General features: G+C 41.4%; 1 long non-coding RNA gene across 1 annotated transcript; it reads right to left on the reverse strand.

Annotated features, from left to right (window-relative positions):
• Positions 1–333: 333 nt before the first annotated feature.
• LOC125509960 lies at positions 334–9,855 on the reverse strand. The gene is made up of 5 exons (XR_007284424.1): positions 9,614–9,855; positions 8,014–8,630; positions 7,816–7,931; positions 911–983; positions 334–799 (listed from the first exon to the last, which is right to left on the reverse strand). It is a non-coding gene; the product is annotated as an uncharacterized LOC125509960 (long non-coding RNA).
• Positions 9,856–12,285: the final 2,430 nt, after the last annotated feature.

Below are 12,285 nucleotides of genomic sequence, written 5' to 3' on the forward strand. Positions count from 1 at the left end.
AATATGCAGCAGATATCAGAGAAAGCTCAAATAGAAAAGAACTTGCATTGCATTAGCGGAGGAGAGACGCTGCATTTCATTGTGTCTGCAGCATTCAATCCAAAAACTCTCGAGCGAGCTGCAGAGCAAACAAAAACATACACATCATTCACTTCAAGGAACGCTCCAGCAGCTATACTAGCTGGTGTAGCAGGTTGGGTCTGGTAGACAGAACACATATACGATCAAGTTGTAACTCCACACTTCTAAGGCATTAAAGATGCGTTTTATGTGCTACTCCATCTGTCCCATAATGTTTAGCAACAGCTATTCCCAGAAGTTTAGGTTTTAACATTTGTGCATGCAACCTGTTTTTAAATAAATGTTTAGCAACAGCTATTCCCAGAAGTTACAAACCCAATTAGCAAATCTGCCATCTCCCTACAAGAATCCGACATTAGCGGTTCACCATGATTCCCAAAATGGACCACCATTGCTAACAAGACTCCAAGGTGCCACTGTCAGGACAAGACACGCTTGCCCACCACAACAAAAAACCTATGCGTGTGTCCCAGCACACCTGGAAGTTTGAACGGCCCTTGCTCGCTATCAGAATTGAATAAGATGGTAATACAAAAAAGAGTGTCAAGACACGCTTGTCAACCAACAAAAAGAGGCTATGCCTTCGTCCCAGCACCCTTGGAAGCTGGTACAGTCATCCATCGCTGCCAGATTTGCATGAAGTGATAAAACGGAAATATCAGCCCAGTGCCGTTAGCGTGCCAACTATCTAAACCCTCACCATCAGTTTCTTCTGTTCCTGCACAAGTCCACAATCACGGTTAGATTTCAATCAAGTCCGTAAGTAGACATGGCTGCACAAACCAAAAACAACAACATGCTTCAGCTTCAATGAAGGGACCACACTTACTACGGAATACGCCAAGGCAAGCGTACATCAGCATACTGGCTTTCCTCCCTTCATGAGTCTCCTTTTCTTTTTTCTGTATAAATACAGAAAACATGATGAGACTTACGCATCAACAGCAAGTGGACAAACATGTTTGCATCGACTACAAACATCAAAACACTTGAATGAAACCATCAACCTCACAATAAATACACCAAAAAACAAGAAAGTTTGTTTTTTCAAGTTCAGTCCATCAACATGTGATTTGACATTGAAAGATAATGTGACTTTCACATTTACATGTAAAATCGTCAAAAAGGAAAACATTTAGGTGTAAGGAATGGCTTCTAGTATATATATCATCATCAGTTTCATGAATTTAACAGGCCTCAGCCGACTATGAAAAGAAAATACAAGTGCTACTAACATATATTCAATCCTAGACATTGCACTTCATAATCCGTAAGCTTGATATGCATTCATGTTCCTACATGTCTTTACCTATCGCATGCAACAGTATTCTTGATTCAGAAAGAAATCTTATTCCAATGTAATATTTGTGTCTGATTACATGATTACTTTGTGAAAGGTCACCAAATGCATGTATGTACAAAATATATACGAGTGATATGCACCAAAGGTCCTAAAATCGGTTCGAGGGGTGTCAAATTAGTCTGCAAGTTGTTTATCACTGGTCCTATGCTGCCCAGAACACGTCTGACCTGCTAACGTGGCGCATTGACTGTTGCCACGTCCACATGGATCTCAGTAGGGATAACCGAATAAAACAATATTTGGCATAAACACATCTGGCTAGCCTCTCATTCTCAGTTGCGGTCCCTCTCTTTCATTCCATTCCTGTCCTCGAGTAAGATGAGACCAACTGCTGCCGCCCAATTGGCAGCCAGCACAGGGCACACCCACCTCACCTCTCCTACCGTTTTCTTCGTTATGTCGCTGCCTTTCCTGCTTGAGTCGCTGCTGCCATTGATGTGGACATGTGCCCCCACACCACCTAGTGCTGACTCCGTCCGCCAGAAGACCACACCATCGAGGCGAATCCAATCCTGCCACCAGCACCGTCCCGTGCATTGAGTTGCTCAAATTGTACGTGCCTTCCTCAAGTCTGGCCGACAACCACTGCCTTTGATCTCTGCCGCCAGTGAGCTGTCACTTCCATCCACTCCACCCTGATCCCATCGACCCATGCATCTGCTAGGTATGGCCGAGGATGAACTGCTCCACTTAGGCCCAATCCTCGCCTATCATCGGTCCATCACAGCTGCCAGCTTCTTCAGTGGGCTCGACTTGCAGCTCTACCGTCACACGCAGCCATGGATTCGCAAGGAAGCGACACTGCCTTCTTGTAGCTCCACCACACGTCGCATTACTCCAGTGTTGTTTTCGTGCAGTTGATCAGAGCAGAGGAGAGAGCACGATGGAGGGGACCGCAGACCGGGCTTGCGGCTCACCGGTTCCAGGGTGCAGTCGCTGCTTATGTGTGTGAAAAAGGAGAGTTGGGGACCACAAATGAGAATGAGAGGATATGTCAGACATGGTAACTTTAAGAGAGAGAAGGGGGGGGGGGGGGGGGGGGGGGGGGGGTATCTGTAGTTTTGAAGTTTTAGGACTAATTTGACACCCCTAGATGTTTAAGGACCTATAATACAATGCACTCTCCATATAGTGATTAAAATTATTAATGTGCATCACTAATACCATTAAGGGCCAAACAGAGGCGTAGACTGACTTGTCCACGTGCCATTTTACTGTGCTAGCGATTGGGCAAAAAACTGCTTGCTTTCCCTACTGTCTCATCGGCCCACTTCTCTGGGTATCCGAGCTCCGTAGCGCATATTGGATCACTCACCTCCCCCGGGGCTTGTTAATCGGCGCAGGACCAGACAGAGAGACGCAGCAAGTAACTGAAGGAAGCTTCTGGGGTTTTTCTTCTACTCTCCCATTGGTGGAAATCTGTGTATCGAGCCTCACAAGCACGTTCTTGTCTCCTCTTTCTCTCTCACTGGGCATGGCATTTCCTCTCCCACTCCTCTGCCTATCCCTCTTTGCCAGTGCAACTTTCTCCCCTCCTCCTAGATCGACGCCCTTCACCCAGGCGATGGCGACGGTGGCGGCACAGTACCACAATGAGGAGGGCCTCAGTTACGAGCACCACTGTTCCGGCTGCGACAGTAGCGGCAAAGGAAGAGAAGGGATGCAGTTTTGAAGACTGTTTCAGTTAGGTATATATTCATAATTTTGCCAAGCGCAAGGGCTGCCTGTGCTTATAAAGTTCTTTTGTGGTTCAGGTAAGAGTAGAACTCCTAAAATAGTTCAATGCCAGGTACCTTAGAATTCTGATCAATTTCACTATTTTGTGGTTCCAGTTCCCATAATTGAAGCTAGCAACTATGAATCCTAGACAAACTACCTATGCTCATGTGCCGTTGGAATTTTGCACCTCCTTAACATGCCTACGCTCCTGCAGAACATATAAGCTTAAACTGTCTCCTATTTATCATGTCATATGATATATTGGATGCCTTTTTTCTCAAAATTCCTCTTATACAAGTTAGATGTACACAGGTTGGTTGTTTCCTTTCAGCAAGTTTGGTTTTCTAACTTGAAAGTTCCAGTTTAGTTTTTCCATTTAACAGAGAAGGAGATACTCTCCAATCATGTGTACCTAAACATCATGGCATCATGGAGAATCAGTAAAAAAACCTGAATGAATTTGATTGCCAATTGTTGGGCTACAAATGGACATGCTTTTCTGGATGGAACGACACAAAACTCAAAGCAGGTGATTTTGCGTCCAGAACTTTTCCCAGATTACTTTTCGAAGAAACGCCAATATCTTATCCTGATATTGTGTGTGCATGTATGCTTTTGTCCATATGTCAGCAAAGAAACTTTGGGGGTTGTATAAATGTTCCTGAACAAACAATCAGTAACCCTGCAATCTTCACAAAAGAAGCACCTAACTGAAAAATCAGAAGTATTCTCGTTATTCCCCTGGTCATGTGAAGACATCAAATTTCCTCCTACAATCACTTATTGTTTGTTTTAGATTATGACCAACCAAAGCCACTATTTCGGTTGAATAAATGGGATGCTAACTGAAAACACCTGGCATTGACGTTGATAAAAGCATCTCACGCTACTTATTGATAACGTATGATTTCACTGCCAAATTTTGCCCCATCCCTTGGTTTCATTATTAAGATGTTAAGGCAGATGTGATTTTACTAAAAAAAACTTGGTCCAAAGGACCATCAAGTTTGTCATACAGGAGATAGCATGACTTGTCCTGCAGCCCCCCAGATACCTTCCATATGGCCCTGCTTAATTGGGTATCATACCAGAACATTAGGATGAGATAATAGCCATCACTCATCACACACGTAGAAGCGTAAATGCTCATAAATTTGGTTCCCTACAGATTACAGACCTACAGTTGCTTGGATAACTTCAGTTAAAAACAAATGAGATTGATTGGGTTATGAACGTGATTTGAACAAATTGTCTTGATATTCCTTTGTTTTTTATAAAACTTCACTCCCAGTCCCACCATGCACGCATTGTACTGTGTAGTACAAAAGGCTATAACGGTTTACTTTTGTGTCAATATTGTTCTTTAACCTTGAGAAATGCTTGTAGGGGTACAAGCATATATGTCTGAAATTCTGAATTACTCCACTTCTAGTGACAGGTGACTTGAAAGTCGCCAGGTGTTTTTTCATGTTGATAGTGGGCTCAGCTAGCAGTTTGGGTTTCAACGGAGTGATTAGATCTTTCTATTGCAGTGTGCTATATTTTTCCTTCTGTGTATTAGTATGATTGATTGCCATGCACTAAGACTTTCAGTTCAGCAAACTCTTCTCTGTTTGTTTTCATTAACCAATGTGCTTTCTAATATATATGATCGCTGGTTTCAGCGACAGGAATTGTTGCCACCGAAACCCTTCATGCAAAGGGCTACCCATCTGCATTTTCTCGACGATTACTCTACGTATATGTTCCGTATTTGTTGACTTATCCTTTGTATACATCATCTGTGTTTAGTTTGCACAGATTATGTTTGCAAGTTCTGTGGTGTCATCGGTCTCCCACCAACTCTGTTGTGGGTCATGTACCTAAATATGGCCATGATAGCAGGATTAAAAGTTTTTTATGTACATGATGTGATTTATTCATGCTATTATCAGAAATTCCAGTCGTACATTTGACTTTGAGAAATTACTGGCACATATGCCTGTGCGTTGCAACGGGACTAAAAATTAAGGTGTCCATCAGTGTGGCAAGATAGCATCCAGATTCACGGGAGGGAGACGCACATCAAACTATAAAAGACATACCAGTCAACCCTTAAGACCGGTGCTAAGGATCAATTAGTTCTCCTTATAATCCTAACACCTACACTTAGTTAGCTTTACACCTCCACACATCCAACTTGTAGCAACACTGATTGACCTCGCTACAACATGCGTTCGGCAATGGCGTCGTCCTTGTTGTGTCCATGTGGTCGTCTTTGCTACATTGTCCGTGTGATTTGTTGTCCTGGCAGCATTTATGTAATCGGTTTTGCAGCATGCTGGTCCAACTTCCCAATAGAAAAATAATAGCGGCGACTGGTGTTCCATTGGCGTGCTTCCAGACGTAGAAAGCGATTGACCTTCCAACGTTGTCTTATGCTTTGTGCGACAGCAGCGGGCCTAAAACTGTTGTGTGTGTCATTTGCAGCAACAATGCTCGATCGAAAGTTGCATGTAGATTAACCTGGGTTTTTTTTTCTTTCAAAAAAGTAAAACTTGATAGCAACAGAAACACCGAGAAATAAAAACATTCCCTTGCACATTGAAAAGGTTAACAAGCTGCCCAAAAATCAAAGCTGAAGGCAGGTCGTTTGCTTCTTTTTTTCGTTTTTAAGTAGTTTGCTAGCGAGACTCGATTAATCCCATGGAAAGAAGGCAGCAACATATGTCCCGTGTTGCACACATCTCGGGGGTTGTTTTGTTAGCGTGCATTAAGATTCAGCCGTCACTCACCAGCTATATATACCACTACAACCAGGTATCTTATATCTTTTGTTAGTTAGATTCAGCCATATCATACACTACATGGGACATGCAAGCACATCACGAGACAACAATCCAGCCATCCTTCCCACATTTCTGTTTAGAGCCAACATTAATTCTTTTGTCAGGCTCTATTCCCACAATTTCATTTAATTAGAGCCAACATTAATTCCTTCACTCCCGCAACTTACCCTTCGTTGGGCTTGATGATTACTCGACAACTCTTAGGCGTATATAAACTGGTGGATTTTTGTGGATCGAAGTGAGGTGGGATAAATATTCAAACAAACCCTCTCTGTATAAAAAAATTACCGTGCTTTTAAATTTTTCAAAAATGGTCGTGTTTTCATATTTGTAAATAAATTAAAAAATGTTTTGGATTTTCAGAAAATGTTCGTGTTTTTTAAAGTTTGTTCGGAATGTTTTTTTTTCTGATTTTCACAACTTTTAAAACATGTTCAGAATTTCAGAAAATGTTTCCGTTTTCAGAAATTGTTCACAGATTGAAAAAATGTTCATGTTTTCATTTTCAAGAATTTCAAATAATGTTCCCGTTCCCAAATTTGTTCAAAAATGTTTAAAAAAACGTGTTTTCAAATTTTGTTGGAGTTTCTAAAAATTTGGATTTTTTTGTTTGAAATTTTCACAACTTTTCAGAGTTTTTGTGGAATTTCACAAAAAAATCTGTTTCCACAAATTGTTCAATTTATTTTTAAATATTCATGTTTTCCTTTTTGCAGGGGTTTCATTTTTTTGTGTTTTCCAGTTTTTCTCGGGAGTTTAAAAAATGTTTGCGTTTTCACATTTTGTTTTGGAATTTAAAAAATGTTCCTATTTGAAAAACTTGTTCATGATTTTCAGAAAATGATTCATTTTTTTTAAATATCTTTACAAATTTGTAAAGTGTTTTCGTTTCACAAAACATTCTGGTATTATTTTAAAAAACAATTGCGTTCAAAATTTAAAAAATATTCGTATCTGCAGTGGAGATTGGTTCTTAATGCTTTGCACTATCTTATAACCAGTAAAGCTTGGTAGGTCAACTGGTTGTAGCGTGACGTTGTAGTATGACATCCAGGGTTCGATCCCCCCTCAGTGCATCTTTGTTTGAAGCTACAGTTTGTCATCGCAGCCTATCAATATCTTCATGGGCCGGCCCAGTTGTTCGAGAAAATCACGGATGTACGTAAAAAATTAACCCAGCATCCCATGACAAACGAGAAAAATAACCAGCGATCTATGACGGACGAAAATTAGCTTGGTCCCACCATAAACGAAAAAAGTGGAGAAGCAATCCTCCCTTTAATATTAGGTAAAGATAAAGATTGTACTATTTGAATAGAACATGTGACTTTGTATTCCCATAATTTTTCTCAATAAAAATCCCATAAATAAATGCGTGAGCTGTTCAGGCCCAGCCAAATAGTTTGATCAAATTAAACGTGGTGCCCGACAACCTGGCGTACAGATCACCACCAAAAAGCTCGCTAAATCATGTAGGGTAACAGGGCTCCACTAGTCTCTCTCTCTTCTTCTCTGCTGGCTGGTGGTGAATGGAGAAAAAGGGCACTGATCAAATCTTATATAGGTGGCACACATGGCTCGCCCAGGAAGCGCGCCAAGGCGCACCCCAGCTTTTAGTGACATAAATACGACATTGATCAGATATTACATCAGTTATAGATATTTTCTGCTTTCAACCTAGGGTGATTTTTGGACACTTCATCTAACTTACACCACAAAGTGCCACTACAAGATTCAAGTTTTTCTCTATTTATTTTGGCAAAAGAAACCTGAGATAGTCATATACCACAATGTTGCAAAATAACAAGTGTTGAGGTTTCTTACCTTGTACCCGCGGAGCTGTTAGTCTCAGCTCCTTCTTCATGCTGCTTGCTTTCCTCAGAGCGCTCAGCTACCTTCATTTCTTTCTTGCTTTCCTCTAGTAGGTCATCACGAATCTTCTGCATGTTTGTTAATCATATCACACATGTTAGATATAGATATCATTTTTAATGATTTGATTTCGCAAGAAATTTGTCTTACCCGAGCATGAGAGGCTAAAAGTCCAATCTTGATATCATTTTTGGTCTTATCCGTGCCACACTGAGAAGTCACTAGCCCAATAACTTTGCCGTTTAAATCAAAAACCGGAGCAGACATTAACTGGTTCTGAATAGCATATCCTACGTTAAGCAAGTTCCCAGAGCGACATAAGACCAAAAAGTAATTCTCAGATCCTTCGATTCATTTTGGCATCCCTTGCAGCACAGGAAGGCTGTACCACAAATGCTGGGATATGTGATAAACAGGATTTCGAGTTAGGAGCGAGAATAAAAGCATCTGAGGGTTGATTAACATCTATTTCACTAAATTCAATCATACTGCAACCAGCTTTGTAGTCAACTTCTAGCAAAGTGAATCGATCTGCAGACACTAATCTCCTTGCTTCCAGTTCAGTGTTGTCATTGAAGTGAACAAAGATTCTACCGCTTTCTTCACTCAAACGCGAGGATGTCATTATTGCTGTTGTATTGGTATTTGATGGAGGGGAAACTACAGAACCAACACAATATCGACCATATGGATGCTGTCGAACAATCACAACAGAGCTAGAGACCTTCTCAGAAACAACTTGGAATACTTGCTCCATTTAATAAACTCTGTAAAAAAGGTCATGACATGGTAAACAAGGAACAATAAATAAAGTGATCAACCAGGAGCATCCATAAAGATATTAAAACAAGACCATGAAAAGAAAATGGAAAGGAAACCATTTAATTACTGATGAACAGAAAAAACATAGTGCTAAGATGGCGCCAAAAATTTAGATTTTTCTATAGAGTTTCTGGGTGATAAAAGACCTATTCTTAATGCAGGTGGCAGTGGCCAGTTCACTTCAGAGCGGAGTTAATTAGATAAGTTCATAAACTAGTAAATGCATTTCATACACTAGCGCGCATGTTAAATATATCTTTGCTTAATCTGACCACTTATAACTTGTAAGATGTAAGGGACCACCCGTACACTTTCGGCCTTTTTCACTATTTTGACCTTTTTAGGAAACTTTCGCACGAAATGAACTTCACACAAAACTATTTTACAATCTGACCCTTTTGATAACGCCACAAACCGTGGCGTTTCTTCTCTGTTTGAAAACGCCGAACTAGCTAGCGTTGCTCCACTTCATAAATAAATGGCAATATGAGCAAGCAACTTGCAACGCCAACACCCATGGCGTTTCTTGCATGGGCACCAACGCCAGCCACACTTGGCGTTTCCAGAAATGCGAGATACTTTGGCGTTTCTGCCCTGCCATGTAGCGTCCTGACCAGGCCAGCAACGCTAGCTAGTTCGGCGTTTCCAAATAGAGAAGAAACGCCACGGCTTGTGGCGTTGCCAAAAGGGTCAGATCGTGAAATAGTTTTGTGTGAAGTTCATTTTGTGCAAAAGTTTTCTAAATGGGTCAAAATAGTGAAAAGAGCCTACACTTTCTGTAAAATTTCACATTTTCTTATGGCATTGTGTATCTACAGCTCAATGCAAGTTTCATTGAGATGTTGCGAATAATCAGGGTGTAGTAAAGGCTAAACTGTTACTAGATGGGAAACAGCAAGGGGGGAGGCGGCGGGTGGCCGCGGCTCACATTGCGAGCGCTGGAGGGCAGCACGGACGGCGGTAGCGCGGAGCGGGAGAAGACAGGGACTCTCGCCGACCTCCTGGCGGACCTGGACCGGCGGGTGGCCGCGCGGCGGCAGACTCGAGAGCGGCGGGGCTGGGGCGCGGTGTGTGCGGCGGCTACTTCTCCCCAAACCCTTGTTTTTCGAAAGGTGCAGTTTCGCTCGACCAGGTGCTTCGCTCGATCTAGGTCATGGTGAGCTGCGGCAATTTTAGCAAACGGGCTGTGGAAGCTTGGGAAAGAAGCGCCGGGCCCAACCCAAATCCTATCTTCTTTTCTTTTTCTTCTCCTCTTATTTTTTTTTTCCTATCCTACTATCTTCTTCTTCTCCCATCCCATCTAAAAAAAGAAGAACCCCTAAAAAAATCTAAAACAGGAAGATTCCTTGTTCCACCCTTTATTTTCGTAAACTCGTCATTTTTATTAAACCAGCGTGTGATTGGATGGTTAGGAGGACAATGATATCTCCAACCCATCAGGGTTCAAGTCCTGGTGTTCGCACTTTTCTGGATTTATTTTAGAATTTCAGGCGATGCGCGTTCAGCAGGAGGAGACGTTTTCGTCAACTACGAGGCGTCTGTGATAACTTCGTCAATCTCAAGATAATATGTTAGCTCGGTCTCTTTAAGCTGCTCATAGAAGTAGGGTGTGCATGTGTGTATTTATAAGGATAAGTGTATGTGCTCTATAGTAAAATATCAACGGTCCTTTATTAAGAAAAAGTAAAATACCAACAGTCTTAAAATTTGATATTAGTGTGCTATTAGAAAAATATTGTATTCAAAATTATTTAGCAAGTCATTTGTTAGCAAGCTATAACGTGCTATTAGCGGCACTATGGGGCATTATTTGTTTCGGTGGTTTAAACTCAATGGCCACCACTTACCCTGCATTAAATGTTGAGGTACACATGCCAGTATGTCACAATCATTTGGTCTCCTAATTCTAAAAAGAAAAACATCCATTGACGACAAATTGAACACAACGATGCATGGTGTGTTCTAAACACGATTGCAGCGGGACGGCGGAGCGCACCTTAGGTTCTACTCCTTCCGTCCGAAAATACTTGTCATCAAAATGGATAAAAAAAGATGTATTTTCTTTTGATGACAAGTATTTTCGGACGGAGGGAGTAGTATATATGAGCATCATGGCCCTGCCTGGGCCTGGTGCTTGCATGCCTTGTAGGTCATTCCTTGCATCCCCTGAAGGCTGCACGGTCTGCCCATTGGCATGAGCGGGAGAGTGATTCCTTGCAGCGCCGGCTTGGGAAGGGTGATTCACGGCTGACACACTCTATTCCTGGCCGTCAGTTGACCATGGGGCCCGGGGTTCTAAGAACTCCGGGGTATAAGGTGATGGAAATATGCCCTAGAGGCAATAATATAATGGTTATTATCATATTTCTTAAATCATGATAAAGGTTTATTATTCATGCTAGAATTATATTGACCAAAAACTTAAAAATACATGTGTGGATACATAAACAAATACCATGTCCCTAGTGAGCCTCTACTAGACTAGCTTGTTGATCAAAGATGGTTAAGGTTTTCTAACCATAGACATGAGTTATCATTTGATAACGGGATCACATCATTAGGAGAATGATGTGATGGACAAGACCCATCCGTTAGCTTAGCATATGATCGTTCAGTTTATTGCTACTGCTTTCTTAATGTCAAATACATGTTCCTTCGACCATGAGATCATGCAACTACCGGATACCGAAGGAATAATTTGTGTGCTATCAAACGTCACAACGTAACTGGGTGATCATGAAGATGCTCTACAGGTATCTCCAAAGGTGTTTGTTGAGTTGGCATGAATCGAGATTAGGATTTGTCACTCCGTGTATCGGAGAGGTATCTCTGGGTCCTCTCTGAAGGAAATATGCCCTAAAGGCAATAATAAAGTTGTTATTTATATTTCCTTATATCATGATAAATGTTTATTATTCATGCTAGAATTGTATTAACCGAAAACTTAGTACATGTATGAATACATAGACAGACAGAGTGTCCCTAGTATGCCTCTACTAGACTAGCTCGTTAATCAAAGATGGTTAAGTTTCCTAACCATAGACATGTGTTGTCATTTGATGAACGAGATCACATCATTAGAGAATGATGTGATGGACAAGACCCATCCGTTAGCTTAGCACTATGATTGTTTAGTTTATTGCTATTACTTTCTTCATGACTTATACATGTTCCTGTGACTATGCGATTATGCGACTCCCGAATACCGGAGGAACACTTTATGTGCTATCAAACGTCACAACGTAACTGGGTGATTATAAAGATGCTCTACAGGTGTCTTCATGGTGTTTATTGAGTTGGCATAGATCAAGATTAGGATTTATCACTCCGATTGTCGAAGATGTATCTCTGGGCCCTCTCTGTAATGCACATCACTATAAGCCTTGCAAGCAATGTGACTAATGGGTTAGTCACGAGATGATGCATTACGGAACGAGTAAAGAGACTTGCCGGTAACGAGATTGAACTTGGTATGATGATACCGATGATCGAATCTCGGGCAAGTAACATACCTATGACAAAGGGAACAACGTATGTTGTTATGCGGTTTGACCGATAAAGATCTTCGTATAATATGTAGGAACCAATATGAGCATCCAG

This window comes from Triticum urartu, chromosome 5, assembly GCF_003073215.2.
Source record: "Triticum urartu cultivar G1812 chromosome 5, Tu2.1, whole genome shotgun sequence".
Classification (NCBI taxonomy): domain Eukaryota; kingdom Viridiplantae; phylum Streptophyta; class Magnoliopsida; order Poales; family Poaceae; genus Triticum; species Triticum urartu.